Source organism: Mandrillus leucophaeus, unplaced genomic scaffold (assembly GCF_000951045.1).
Source record: "Mandrillus leucophaeus isolate KB7577 unplaced genomic scaffold, Mleu.le_1.0 Scaffold485, whole genome shotgun sequence".
NCBI lineage: Eukaryota > Metazoa > Chordata > Mammalia > Primates > Cercopithecidae > Mandrillus > Mandrillus leucophaeus.
The window spans coordinates 2,085,646-2,098,725 of NW_012105198.1; the positions used below are offsets into that span (position 1 = coordinate 2,085,646).

Here is a 13,080-nt window from a genome sequence, read left to right on the forward strand (position 1 = left end):
AAGTCTCCCAAACAGAGATGGCTATTGATGGGCCATGCATGCACTCACACTTCCGAAAGGATTGCTATTTGAACCTTTCATGACATGACATGAATGCTGCTGTTGAGAATGGTTGAGAAACAAACAGAAAGTAGCCGTCTAGACAGCCTGCGTACGATGGGCCGGTCAAAAGAAAGATGCATTTGCAGACCAAGGTGTCATTCATAGAAAATGTTCATTGGGCATGTCTGTACATCTCCAGACATTCTTATGTGGTCATTCCAGGGTTAGTTGGTATCTAGAAATGTTTATAAGTTCTTAAACACAAGACAGAATTTCAGATTGGGTTCCAGAAGTTTCTTTGGTTAAACTTCCCAAGAGATAACAGGATTTGTAATGATTAGCTGAGTAGTCCTTGAGTACACTTAGATAGAAGGAAAATTCCTACCATCTATTCCCTGTTGGTAAATAAAAATTTGATCTTATTTGTTACCTGCAGGGCGAAGAAACCAAAAGCTTGACTCTTGTCCTGCATCGGGACTCTGGCTCCCTGGGATTCAATATTATTGGTGGCCGGCCGAGTGTGGTATGTTAATTACTAAAATGTGTTTTTCCTTTTCCTGGTGTAGCTGGAAAGAGAGGTCAAGGTTTGAAGGGGACAGCGAGGAGCAGGAAACCTTGCTGACTTCATTCTGCTCTCTGTCATTAGAGTTCATTGGCTATCTAACATCTTCACACTTAGGGATTTTTATTGTGTAGTCTCCTAAAACAGCATTGGCCTAGTAATATAACAGCTAATTTAAACTGTTTGGTTCTGGGGGTGCATTTCTTTTTTTGAATTTCTTTCTTTTATTAGGGGGTACATTTCTGATTGTACAGCAGTTGGGCTGAATGAAGTTGCATGAGATGTGTGCAGTTGGAATTGGATAACCAGCCACCCTCCTAGACCGAGCTGGAGTGTGGGCTGCAGACTGGAAGCCTGATCTTGAGTTCTGCTCTGTCAGCTGTTCATTAGTCAGAGACAATTCCCTAATTTGTGGGTGACTGCATCCCTTTGTTTTCTCCTCCCACTGCAGCTCTTTGACCACCACATTGATCAGCAGACACTCCTCTAGAAAGAAGAGGCCGAACTCAAATCTGCCAGTTTAATTATGGGGAAAATGTTCAAAGAATGGGCTCCGGAGAGTAGCAGTGTTTCAGAAACTCACATTTCAAGGGGGATTATCTGAGTATGTCCCATCCCTTACCCTTTTCTTTTCCTGACCATCTCCTCGTTTATTAGCTTGAAAGGAAAATAGTTAAAGGAAAGGAAAAGAAAACAAAAATCTTTCATTCAACAAATAAGTATTGAACATAGGCTGTTTGCTAAGGGCCAGGAGGTACAATGGAGGCCAGAAAGACTGAGACCCTGTGATCATTGAGTCCTGGTGGGGATGTCAGACAAGAAGCAAGTGAATACAATAATTACAGTTTGGATTGGAAGAAGTATGGTGAAGGAAAAAACTGGGTGGATGGCACATGGCAGATACCAGCCAAGAAGCAAAGAGTATCATTAGCTTGGGTTATCAGGAAAGACAAGAGGAGATAGTAGTAAGCAGAAACCTGAAGGACAAGAAGATGCTAGCCATCCAGATGGGAATAGTGTGTGCCCTGCCCTCATGGAGCTCACCTCCAGATGGGGAGACTGATGAGTTGGGAGAGCCTAGCACTGCTCTCATTGATGTACTCTGTGCCTGCCCCCAGCTAATGATACCTTGGGATGAGTTAACCCTGCGGGAGGAGGTGTCCTGGGGAGGGGCCATTGGAGCTGAGTTCAGAAGGTTGAACAAGAGTTTGCTAGATCAGATGACCAAATTTTATTTGTATATATAATGTGTACACACTACCAAACTAGTACGTTATGTGCCTTATTAAAAGTTACATACAAGAGGGAGTATTTTAAATAATAAAATTAAAATATGACTATGAATAAAATGTCAGATATATTCTCCTGCCATTCCAATGCATTATGTTACATGCATCCACCTGTGAAGACCCATGGGCTAAAATAAAGCGGTTGGACACTAGGGTTTTGCAGGGATGGGGATTGGCGCTCATACAAGGCCTGGAGCAGGAACAGAGTTGGGAATTGGGGGAGCTGCAAGTAAGCAGAGTGTGGAAATGGAAAGAGTTGAGGGATGGGCGGGGAAGTGGTCAGAAAGAGGGCTGGTGAAGAAAACAAGGGCTTGACCCCAAAGGGCCTAAGTCTTGAGTCTGGGATTTAAATTACGTAGGGTGTGAGTGGCCAACACATGGCTTCAGTTGAAGGGAGTGACACAAAGAGATTTATGATTAAATTCCCTTTGCTTTCAGCCCATTCCGCAGTTTCAAAAACAAACAAAAACAATGGTTTATTATAAGAAACGACAACTTTATGTGATTTGTAGTTGTTAAAATGATGAACATTATCTGTCTTATCCAACATACATATGAAAAAGAACATTGTAAATGATGAGACTAAATTATAAAAATGAAGGTAGATGGAGACAGGGATCATTCCCACTATATTGAGCCCCAGGGATGTGATCACATAGTTGTGTTTCTTGTATTCTCTCCGTGGAATTCTTAAAAAACTGTAGAACTGTGTGAGGTTGGTATATTTTTATTTTTACCTTCTACCGGTTGACTAAGATCCCAGGCTGTGTGCCATCATGTGCTGTTCTGATTTAGTCTTTGCTGCCAGGGGTCTGCTGCACTCTACAGTCTTAGGAGGGACTGAGGGAGCAAGCTGCACTCAAATATCTAGACATTTGGCTCCAGGAAGCAGCAGGGTCAGACTTGAGCCAGTGGGTCAAAACATGAGCCCATGTTGTACAATTTACTATCAAGAACATGTTTTGCCATTTAGCACAAATGAGTTGGCTGTTCTTGTTTACACTCATAATTATTCCTCCACCCTTTGTTACCAGTTTTGAGAAACAACTTCAATAAATTAAGATTCACTTCACAATTAGATGTTTCACAAGCTGTAGCAAACAAAAGAACCCAAACCAAGAAGACCTATTCTCTGCCCCAGGTCTAAACCACACCAAAGCCTAATGTTGGAAATTGCTCAAAATGGAGAGGCCTGTGGCCAAGTGATCGTTGGGAAACCTACTGTGTTAAAGCCAGTGAAGATGGTGTTCAGTTTCCACACTCACCAGGTGCAAAGTGACATTCCAGCCCCACTGGAATACAGTTCTTCCTTGTGCTTATCAAAGAGCATGTTTCAGTTATTTTCTTTTTCTTTTTTACAAAAGGTGATTTGAGTACAAGCCAGACCTGATTTTGTAGCTTGCATTGCTATTTTCAGTTTATGTGGTCCTTTTGCAAGAACTGCCTGCATGGCTCCCAGAGGAAAATTTAATTCCACCTGCATGTGTTCGCCATAGTGTTTTTCAAAATTTGTCCTGATTAGCAGAAATAGCATAATGAAACCTGAATGTATTCTGCACTGTTGCCTGGAAAATCTGGCAGGTCATTGAGTACATGTTAAAAAGCCAAGATGAGCAACAACGCACACACGTTATTAGTTACTAGAAGAATACAGTACAAATGATGTCTGTGTTTCCCAAGGAATTCCTGTGTTAGATGCTTGGTTGGGTTGTGAAATAGCCCAGCCATATCTCTGACGTAAGGCTTTTCATTGCGTGATCAGTATGCAATGCTCTTAGCAAAATCACATCGTTTGTTAGTCCTCAACCCTAAAGAAACAGCAGCTAGTCTGTTGTATCAAACCTTTCACCTAAGCCTTTGGGAAGTGTACTTTATTGTTAGGTACCCCTGCTATGAAAACAGTCCCTTTCATTTCTCTCTTACTTAAGCCAGCAAAACAAATTCCAAGTCATATTAGTTCACCTTGATAAATAACTCTAACTTAAAATGTGTTAGGAGAGGAGCCAAACAAACTTAGAATAGAGATACCTTTTAAGAGAAAAATCTAGCTTTTTTTTTTTTTTTTTTGAGATGGGGGTCTCACTCTGTCACCCAGGTTGGAGTGCAGTGGCACAATCTTAGCTCACTGTAACCTTTGCCTCCCAGGCTCAAGCCATCCTCCCACGTTGGCCTTCTGAGTAGCTAGGACCGTAAATGCCCGGCTGATTTTTTGTATTCGTAGAGATGGGGTTTCACCATGTTGCCCAGACTGATCGTGAATTCCTGAGCTGAGGCGATCCACCAGCCTCAGCCTCCCAAAGCGCTGGGATTGCAGGTGTGAGCTGCCATGCCCTGCCTGCTTTATGTGCTTTTTGCATCCTTTCCCACCCCTCACCACTGCCTCAATTTAATCTGACTTCTGGTGTTTGTTCTTGCCTCTTCCTCTCTGATTTTTGCTTGAACTTTCTAGTGCTCCTTAAGAGTTATTGCTTATGTGCAGTGTGGTATTTTGCAAAACAAACGAAAGCCAAAATCTCATCCCCTATCTCCCTCTTTCTCTCCAGCCAAGAAATGCAAAGTGGTTAAATCAGAGTAAACACAGATCTCTTTTCATTTGATATATTGACATCACCTCTTAGGGAACTCAAGCTTGTTCATAAATCTTTTGTGGTCCATTGAGACTCTTCAAGTTCATCTAGTGGAATATTCCATAGCCTGAAATGTTGGACTTCTGAATTCCTGTGTGTTTTGGGTTTTCTCAGTGGGAGACTAGATTGCACACAGAGCATGTGCAAGAGGATCCACTTCGCCTCAGTTTGAAACTGAGCTGTACTACTTTTTAGTTGTGTGATCTTGGGTGAGTTACTGAACCTCTCTCTCAGTCTCAGGTTTTTCATCTGTGGAATGGATAATAATAGTACTTATCACTGGTGGTTACTGTGAGGATTAAACAGTGCACATAGAACACTCACTATGTACCTGGTATCTAGTTTGTGCTCAGTAAAGGAAGCTACTGTGTAGTTTTATACATCCATTTCAGGTGTGCATGTAGGGAGCTACACAGATATGTTTAGACTAGTGCATCAGTAAGGCTGCCGTGAGAGAGGAAGGAGGCACAGAGGTATTCAGATGGTAAAGGGTTAGCGTACAGGAGGCCTGTGCAGGGCACTGTGATGCTAGGCAGGGACCTTTTGAGGATAGCTGATCCTGCACAGCACCCACAGGCTCCCTGACCCTTCTCTTGAAAGAGCATTGATGGAATCTAGATGCCAGTTAGAGACATATCTTTGTCATGTGGGGATAAATGTCGGGAAAAACACTTAATGCTCATTTTAGGTTGTGATTTTGGTTTCTTTTGGTGAATCATATAACATTTTACTCTGTGTGTGTGTGTGTGTGTGTGTGTGTGTGTGTGTGTGTGTTTGGGGAAGTGTGAAGAAGGAGAGAAGGACTGAGAAATGTACATTTTTCCAACATTAGTTATTGCTGTTGCATTTGAAGGGGTAGATTGAATCACACTTGAAGTCGTTCCCTTCCCTCTTTAGAATATAGGGATTGTTTTTTGGTTTTGTTTTTTGCTGTTTAAAGAGGAAAATGTTTTATTTTCAGAGTTACTTTTAACAAATGGAATTTTTATATGTTTGTATTCAGAGTAATTGTTATTGAAATAAATCTTCTAATGACATGCGGCAAGGAATTTACCATGACTAGATTTTGGAGTTTTGTGGAACATTCTGAGCTTACATTTCAAATGATTTTGTTTGGAAATATCACATGCTTGTGCCATTTAATTTATAAATCCATCTGTTAATCGCTAGAAATTTAATCCACACACTTGGAGAGAACTCATTGCAATACTGTTTGAAAAGAAGTTCATGAACAAGCTGTGGGGGTTTTTTATGAGCTTGTTGGAGCCTTTTGATTTTAAAGAAAGGAAGGAGTTTGAGCAGTGAGCTGTCGTCGTTCCCAGAAAGTTTTAGTTCTGACATTTAATTCAAAGATCTAAAGGGATTCAAGGAGGTCGGAGATCAGAATGTATTGGGACTAGAGTGATGGTAGTGCATTGGAACAAAAACAAAGTATCTGTTTTCACAGTCAAATTATTAGATATTTACAAGCTTAATAACATCCTGTGCAAATGAGGATGTGGGAAAATACTACCTAATGAACAATCAGTATAAACTCTGAAAAGCCATTTGGCAATATCTGTGAAATGTACATATCCTTTGACCCAACAGTTCCATTGTTAGGGATTTGCCCTAGAACTATAATAGCAGAGATAATTTAAAATACAAGCAGGAGAGTATTGTCACAGCATTGTTTAATCACAACAAGTGAAAACAGTGTTTATTAGCCTCTTGTTGGATATTGTTCAGTCACTTTAAGAAGTAAGGCAGACCTGGGGAATTGGTAGCAGAAGATCTTAATGATTTTTAGGGTTAAATGAGAGAGGTAAGGACATAAAAGTCAGACTACCATAATTGCATTGGTGTGCAAAAAGGAACAAATGCATATTTAGGAAGATGATGCATTAAAATGTTTTCAAAAGGATGCATAAAGTCAAACAGCTACCATGGGGGGAAGAAGGACAGTGGGTTGGAGATGGCAAGGAGACATCAGTTTATGTCCTTTGGTGTGGTTTGAAATATTTTACTGTGTGTTTATTTTAGTTTAAAACAAAAATTAGGAGAAACAAATACCTTTTACCCTATTGCCACTTTTGACACAGCAAGAGTCAATTACTGTTTTAAGAGTGCAAGCTTTACTTTCATGCTCAACTTAATGTCTAGCATTCATGCTTGTGTTTTTTTAACCCAAAGGATAACCACGATGGATCATCCAGTGAAGGAATCTTTGTATCCAAGATAGTTGACACTGGGCCCGCAGCCAAGGAAGGAGGCCTGCAAATTCATGACAGGATTATTGAGGTATGTGAATACTGGCCAGTGTCTTTTAATAGGCTAAATGCCATCCCATCTTCATCCAGCTCAAAGCAAGATGTTTGATTGGGGAGGGAGGCCTAAAGTGGTAGATGGTTGAGCTGGAGTCACACTTCTCCCATTGTGTGGAACCAGATTGAGTGCTGATTGCCTTGGTGTTAAATTTTTGTTAAATGTAGAAAAGCCAGATTATGAGTGGAGTGTTCACAATTTGGCTTTTTTCATGTGGACCTGAATCTGTTTCGTATGCATCAATTACAGCTTCGCGCGGAAACCATTGGAGAGTTGGGTGTCAGAACCAGATGAACAATCCCTGTTGTACAAATTGTGCACCGTGTACATACTGATTACCAGGGTATAATTATGTCAGCTTTGGAGTCATTCTAATGTCTTTAGAGCTCACAGCACACACTTAATTCTACAAATGCATTGTTTTCTGTGTTATGTTCGTCCTCTTAGCCTGTCGTTAGTTGTACAACCTGATTGCCCAGGGATTTGCAGGCAGAGGTTGATATTAGGGTTCACATATCATCACTCACTCCATTTTCAGTTCATTCATCATTTCCAACTTTTATACAGCAGGTTTGTAGACTCATGTAGGGGAAGTGGATCTCTCAGCCCCACCAAGACAACACTTTGTAACAGGGTTGCAGTGTTCTAGGATGCTCTGAGTCACTGAAAGGGAGAGAACGATTTGTTGCCTCTTCATATGGGCTCTCGTTGCAAAGTTTGATATAAATGAGTTTGATAAAAATTTTGTGATGAGTTCGATATAATATAAAGTTTGATATAAATTTTTTACTGGTGTTTTGACCATTTTCATCGCTCTTTGGATGGATACGTATATGGGCTAAATTGATTGGCTTTCCTATTAGGCAAAAAGTACATTTGAGAATCTGCAATGATACGCCAGACCCCACAAGAAATTCACCTATGGGCCGTAGCCGTAATATAGTGCAAATAAAAGAAACCAGAAAAACAGCACTGATACCAGTGGATGTTTGTTTTCCACACGCATTTTCATACTGAGTGTATTTCCTGAGTATTTTCATGGCCCATTTCAAAATTTCAGACTGAGTGGGAACGAGGACCATGAGCTAAGCCATAAGTGAAGTTCATGTCACTCGCTGGAATGTGGCCACAGGCTTCTTCTGGGGAAAGGAGCCTCAGCAGGACCGAGAACGAAGTCTTGCGTGTCCAGTCTCATCTGGACACATCGTGCAATGTGCAGTATGCTTCAGGATAATTCTCAGGCAAAGACACAGTTAAATCTCACAGGGAAAGCAAACTGAACTAGTTCGGGTGTGAGGCTCCCTCCTCTGAGGGAGGGAGTGCGATGTGCTAACTTACATGTTAAAATGATACTTGATTTTGTTTTAAGGACATTATTAATATTGTTGCATCCCCTTTGAAGGTCTGAAGGGTTCTTAAACTTGGAGCTGTTTTTGCTGCATGGTTTAGAGTCAGTCTTTATACTTCCCAGGTCAGGAGAGCAAACAGGAATTTGCCTGGGCAAGAGTGCTTTCCTAAGAGCTCAAATGCGTTCCTTACTGTCTTTTTTGAGAGTGAATACATTTTCTGAGACTATTGTTCAAAAAGATAAGTACAGCTTCCGTTGCCAAGGGTTTGGTGGAACAGCCAGTTTCTCTAAGTAATGGAATTTCATTGCTCTTATGTTTTGCAAATGAGAAATCTACAGCTGGGCAGGATTTTCTCTTGGCAAAGGATGATCTGTATTTGAAATGTTCAGTACGGTTTCTGGTAAGTCACATTCCTCTTCTGGACAGTATGTAAAATATTAATCATGTCTCAGTGTTGAGATGGAAAGAAGGATGACCACAATAGAGAAACGATATATGTGTAATTGCAATTGACACACTGTGCCCTTTGCAGTCAAATTCTAATCTTTTTTGACATGATACAGTGATTCCCATGACTGAAAATATGTTCTCTGGTTTACCTCGTCTGTGTCTGAGTTTATTACCAGGAGGCATGAATGTGATTATTTTAAGAGAGAGAGAGAGAGAGAATGTGTGTGTGTGTGTGTGTGTGTGTGTATGTGTGTGTGTGTGTGTGTGTGTTTCATCAGTAAGAAGAGTCAGAGTCTCTAGTTTTCCACCGTATGTTTTCTTTTTCAGGGGAGTGGGCAAACCACCACCAGATCTTCACCATAAGACCCTTAATTCTTGCAAAGGGGTATTATTAAATCCAGAGATACTAATTGAGTCTGTTCTTTGCTGCAGAGTTCCTCTGCTCTTAATGGTATCTGTTCTCTGAGCCCAGGGCAGTGGCTCTCACCCACATCAGGGCCAGCCCAGCTCCTCCCTGTTTTTTATAAGAAACATTTTGGAATTCCACCAATACTGTGGTGAAATGACATTTACAAGTAACATTTATATGCATACATACACAAATAATTGTAAAAATATATGGCTGTAGCATAAAAGAAAATCAAAGGAAGATAATTTATAATAAAATATATCAGTGTGCCAGCGTTCTGGCACAGTGACGCTAGACGACACCAGGGCACTGTCAGATGCTCGCACCTCTGTATAGACTCGCTGGGATGCACCTCATGTGGCTGCAGATGCTGCCAGATACAAGAGGCTGCTGCTGGTGGCCCAGGCATCATGAACGGCCTTGCTGTACAGGATGTGAATTTCCATGGTAGTGAACAGGTCATGGTTAAGTTCTGACACAGGCAACTACAGTGTTGCTATGATTTATACAAGAGTTGCTTTCCTTGAAACATCTGTGTGTGTATATGTATATATGGCAAGACATACATGTGGTAAAATATACATAACAAAATTTACCATTTTAACCATTGTAAGTGACAGTGCAGTGGCATAAACTACACTGATTTATGTTGCAGAACCTGTACCACCATCCATCTCCAGAACTTTTTCATCTTCCTCAACTGAAACGCTACACCCACTGAATACTAACACCCTCCCCACCTCAACTCCTAGAAACCACCGTTCCACTTTCTGTCTCTAGGAATTTGATTTATAGATGGAATCATGTAGTATTTGTCTTTTGTGACTGCCTTATTTCAGTTAGCATAATGTCCTCAAGGTTCGTGCCTGTTGTAGCATGTTATAATTTTCTTCCCCTTGAAGGCTAAATAACATTCTGTTGTCTGTATTTACCACATTTTGTCCATTCATTCAGCCAGTGATGGACACTTGGGTTGCTTTGACCTTTTGGTTGTCTTGAATGATGCTGCTGTGGATGTGGGTGTACAATGTGTGTATATTTACACTGCAGAAAACTCTTTTGTGTTTATATGCAAAACAGAGGTCTATGCTCAGGTAATTATAAAAAGCTTGTTATTTTATCTTCATGACTATCTGGTGGGATATGTGAAAGTTGTGCTGGAGGCAGAACCATTCTTCATTGCAGGAGATTCTTCATGTCATCTCTGGCACATACCCCTATTGTTGTGATGGTGAAAAACGCCCCTGCAGATTGCTGAAACTCTCACTGGGGAGTGACAGGGGCATCAGGGACAATCACTGAGGTAGAGGTTTGACTTGTTCCAAACCTTGGGATAGGAATTGAGTTGCTCAGAGACAAAGTTGTCAACATCCCTGTCTTCCAGCTAGACTGCCTACCTGATGTGCCCTAACTGGATTCCCTGCACGAGTGCTCCCAAGGCCTGATAAGAAAGCCTGAGCTGGCCTGTCCTGGGGCTGTGGCTGGGAATCTGCGGCCCCCTTAGATTAAGTGCCCTCCCAGCCCACATGGCTGCAGGGCCCATGCTGTCCCCCAGAATCCTGTGTATCCATCTGCCCTGGGCGTGTTGGGCAGACTTTGGTCATACCTGTTCCATCTCACGTTTGGTACTGGGATTTAGCAAGTTCTGACTTACTCAGTATTGGCTTGTGATTTTTTTGTGTCTTCCCTGCACCCCTCTTACCTGTGAGCTGCCCCGGTCCTTTTTACAACTTCTGACCCCACCTTTGATTGCATATACTTATTGCATTTAGAAAACTAAATTTAATTTCTCTCTGATGTCTTTAATATTCATTCAAAACTGTAAATATCTCAGTGCCTTTTGTTTTTCTGCCTCTGAGCCTACTGTCTGAACTATATTTTAAAGACAATGTAAGGCTCCTATACTGTAATATCACCAGATTTCTTAAAGGAACTATGCTCATATTCTTTCAAATAGTTTGAGACCTGTGGAAAAATTTTTCCCTGTGCCCAAAGTGTGGGTTATCCAACTGAAGCAGATTTTCTCATCCACAAACACACCACCTTTCTCTGTGGACTCTGGAGTCTACTTTAGGCCAATCTTATTCTACTGAAAGTTATTTAGGAGAGGGCAAAAAGGTGAAAAATCACCTAAGGTCATTATTACCCTCAAAATTCTCTTGGGAGAGGTGCCACGTGGAGAACATACCATCTCTTTGTAAGTCCAGCCAGCTGGTTTTGCACAGCGCTGGATCACTTCACTGTCTCTCAGCTGACTGCCATATGGAGTGTTTGGCTTGGTCTGTGAATACCTCGTTTGGCAAAATGCTCACACTGAGAAAACACCGAGAAACTGAGACCTACTAAGAAACCAGCAAATTTGGCCAGGCGTGGTGGCTCACGCCTGTAATCCCAGCACTTCGGGAGGCCGAGGTGGGCGGATGACAAGGCCAGGAAATCAAGACCATCCCGGCTAACGCAGTGAAAACCCTATCTCTACTAAAAATACAAAAAATTAGCAGGGCATTGTGGTGGGCGCCTGTAGTCCCAGCTACTCAGGAGGCTGAGGCAGGAGAATGGTGTGAACCCGGGAGGTGGAGCTTGCAGTGAGCAGAGATCGCACCACTGTACTCCAGCCAGGGGGACAGAGTGAGACTCTGTCACAAAAAAAGAAAAAAAAAAAAAAAGCAAATTCACTTTGAGGCATGTGCTATTCAATATATTATTTATCTCTCCACTTTTTTTGTTTTTTGTTTTTGGCATGGCTTGCCTATAAGTTAAACACTCCTCTGATGCAACTCCACTGAAACTCTTTCTCAAAGACTTCTAGAGGCCTTCCACATCTATATTTCTTGCCAGTCTTCAAGCCATATGGCTTGGAGAACCAAGCTCGTTTTTGTGTTATCGTAGGCTTGCCTTTGGTGATAAATGAGTCTGTGTAGCAATTGTGTGGGTTAAACGCTGTTCTGCTTTGAGATAGCAATCTTGATTCCCTGGATCCAGTGAAAGTGGGAGACTTAAGCCCTCTATTCCCAATAACCATTATTTCATACAATCTTCTGTAAATATGCATTCATCTTGCAAGTGTTATGATTTGGAGACCCAAGGATATGATTACAGAAGCTGCGGAAACTCAAAGGCTTTTGTATAAACCAGTCCTTCTCTTTTTTTGTTTATTTTTGGTTTAGTTGGACTGTCATTGCTAACAAGGTTTGTTACAGGGTCAGCTAGAAAGGATTAGCAATGCTTTCCCTCCCAGAGCCAGGCTACTTGGTGGGACAAAGTGAGATTTCACTGCTTGTTACTGTTAGGTAAGAAGATACTGTTCTGAGACTCACTAAAGTTGCAAAATGGTATGTGAATTAAGCTGGAGTATTTATTTAAAAAAAAAAAGTAATGGAAGACTCCCCTTTAAAAAATGTTTCATTTCGACATAATTTCAGACTTGTAGATATGGATTTCTGTACACTATTGACCCAGATTCTCCAAATATTAACATCGACTACACTTACTTTATTCTTTTCTTTCTCTACTCTTTATCACTAAATTCATCAGTGTGAACTTTTTAGGAATAAGAAATTCTCTTATGTAACAGTATGGTAATCTAAACCAGGAAATTCACATTGGTAAAAAACTGTTATCTAATCTTCAGAATTTATTCTGATCGTGCCAATGGTCCCTATGATGCCCTTTATAGCAAAACAAAACCACTGTCATGGGTTTTATTCCATTTTCGTATTTATTTAGTTTCCTTTACTTTAGAACAAACAATTGCTCAGTTTTTGTCTTCCATACCATTGATATTTTTAAAGAATCTAAACCAGATCTTTTGTAGACTGTCCCTTAATTTCTGTTTGAAGTTTCCTCATGGATGGATCCAGATCATACATTGTGGGCAAGAATACCACAGAAGTGATAGCGTGTCCTTCTCAGTACATCATGTCAGGTCTCACCTGAGGTGAATTTGTCCCTTTTATTTATGTTAACTTGAACCACTTGGTTAAAGTCGTATCTCTCTGTCTCCACTGTAAAGTTACTATTTTCTTCTTTATAATCAATAATTCTCCTT

General features: G+C 41.0%; 1 protein-coding gene across 1 annotated transcript in view; it reads left to right on the forward strand.

Annotated features, from left to right (window-relative positions):
- Positions 1-482: 482 nt before the first annotated feature.
- The window catches only part of PDZRN3 (PDZ domain containing ring finger 3), a 224,759-nt gene continuing 212,161 nt past the window's right edge, over positions 483-13,080 (forward strand). Inside the window, exons 1-2 of the mRNA XM_011995376.1 lie at positions 483-565; positions 6,693-6,800. The gene's annotated coding sequence lies outside the window, so the exon portion shown is untranslated. The remainder of the gene's footprint in view (positions 566-6,692; positions 6,801-13,080) is intronic.